Here is a 2,500-nt window from a genome sequence, read left to right on the forward strand (position 1 = left end):
GCAAGGCTAGGTCATGTCAAGCCAAGCAGTCAGGCTACACAAGGGAACAAGGCACCTTGCCACACACAAACCCATGAACGAACGACCAAGGGAACAACGCCTCTTCCCACACACAGACCCATGAACGACCAAGGGAACAAGGGTATGAACGACCAAGGAACAATGCGTATTGCCACACACATTCCCATGAACGACCAAGGGAACAAGGCTACCTCCCAAACAAACCACACATGAACGACCAAGGGAACAAGGCTTCTTCCCACACACAACCCCATGAACGACCAAGGGAACAAGGCACCTTGCCACACACATGCCCATGAACGACCAAGTGAACAATGGATGTGAGGCTGGCAAGGCTAGGTCATGTCAAGCCAAGCAGTCAGGCCACACAAGGGAACAAGGCACCATGCCACACACAAACCCATCCACTAACGACCAAGGGAACAATGCATATGGGGCTGGCAAGGCAAGCAGGCTACCCAAGTGAACAACGCCTCTTCCCACACACAGACCCATGAACGACCAAGGGAACAAGGGTATGAACGACCAAGGAACAATGCGTATTGCCACACACATTCCCATGAACGACCAAGGGAACAAGGCTACCTCCCAAACAAACACACATGAACGACCAAGTGAAGAAGGCTTCTTCCCACACACAACCCCATGAACGACCAAGGGAACAAGTTTACTTCGTACACGAACACCCATGAACGACCAATGGAACAAGGCATCTTGCCACACACATGCCCATGAGCAACCCAATCCCATCCTCATCGGTCTAAGGAACAAGGGGCCTTGACAAACCATGAGCAGATTTCTAAGCAAGTCAAACGATGAAGGGAGCAAAGTGTAGTTCCTACTTAGTACATAGTAAATTGAATATATGAGTTCCAATCCGATCAACTCGTGTTCTTTCGAGTTCATCTAAGCCACCTATGAATACCTAAAAGCCTTATCTGCCTGCCTATCACCAGGCGACAGGGACAAAAACCCAAATATGATATATTTTCATTTCAAGTCCATTCGTCTATGTTAACAATGACCCACACAATGTTTCAATGGCATTCCTACTTGATTTGAGCGACATTCCAACAAGTAGGGAACCAACGCTTCAAGGCGTGACCAAGGATAGGACACAAACATGTACGCCTCAAACATGACATTTTGTTTTTTTTTTTCATTTCAAAGCTTTTCATTTATAATAAAAAGCATCCCTACAAAATTTTGTGTCAATCCGAATTAATTCGAGCGAGTTATGGACGATTTCGCACAATTATGCATCCCTGGGCAAATCAATATCTGTTCCTGTCACCAAGCTCTTTGTGCAATATGTATATATAGGGGAACCATGGGACTGCTGCCCATTGGCGCCCCAAGGATGTCCAGCGCCCAAGGCTCTCGAGGCTGGCACGCTCGAGGCATGGCCAAGACGCCCGCTCTTGACGAAAATGGGGCCAAAACGCCCCCATTGGCGCCCCACTCCCGTGTCCCCTCGCCCCCAAGTCGTGTGTGTCCAAAAATTATGCATCATCAGGGAAATCAATGTCTGTTCCTGTCACCAAGCTCTTTGTGCAATATGTATATATAGGGGGTACCATGGGGTCTCATTCTCATAGGTGCCCGGCATGGTTGATGGGCAAATAAGAATCGTGAGGCTGTATCGAGCACACACGAGGCAAGCCAAGCCAAGCCCCACGACCCATGAAAGAGGCCATCCCCCCCAACACGTTGCCTTGATTTCTCGAACGGTGACCTGAAAAATAGCCCCATCTCCTTGAGTCTCCTCGACGTTGTGCCCATACACTAGCCCGTTGCCTTGATTTTCCTCGACATAGGGCGCAGAAACTAGCGCCGTTGGCTTCACCTGTGCCTCGACGCCGTGCGCATACTAAGAAATATACATCCTCAGGGAAAAGCAATGGGTGTTGCTGTCACCAAGCTCCTTGTGCAATATGTATATATAGGGGGGGAGCAGTGGGTGAGCATGGCAAGGGATGAAGGTGCCAGACTGCCTTTGAGCGCGAGCTTGGGTGACTGTTGCTTGATTCCTAGTCGGTGGCATAATACCCCTCCGAGTGGGGGCCTTGGCGTGGTGTGGGGATGCCTCGTTAGGTCTCTGCGACACCGATCCAGGGTTGTGGTCTAGCTTTGGAAGTTTGGGATGGTGCTGTTTGTGTGGCAATTCGATGATGATGTGCTTGCTGATCTATGTTTGACGTGCTACTGGTGCTAGCCAGCATTTGATTTGTGCTGATGATTGGGAAACGATAGGCGTTAAAGTGGCATGTGTTGCTTTTTGTGATACTACTATGGTACGCTAGTCTATCCTTGTTAGACGTGCGGTTGGTGCCTAAGCGTAGCTAGCATTGGTTTAGCACTGATGACGCTGAGGAAGCAAGCATTATCAGGAAGCATTGTCAGACATTCAGTATCATCATGGCGTGTTGAAATTATCTTGGAAGCATAAAAGATGCCGGCCATACCTGGCTAGCGTTTT

Source organism: Lactuca saligna, unplaced genomic scaffold (genome assembly GCF_052625555.1).
Source record: "Lactuca saligna cultivar CGN05327 unplaced genomic scaffold, ASM5262555v1 scaffold_26, whole genome shotgun sequence".
NCBI classification, from domain to species: Eukaryota; Viridiplantae; Streptophyta; class Magnoliopsida; order Asterales; family Asteraceae; genus Lactuca; species Lactuca saligna.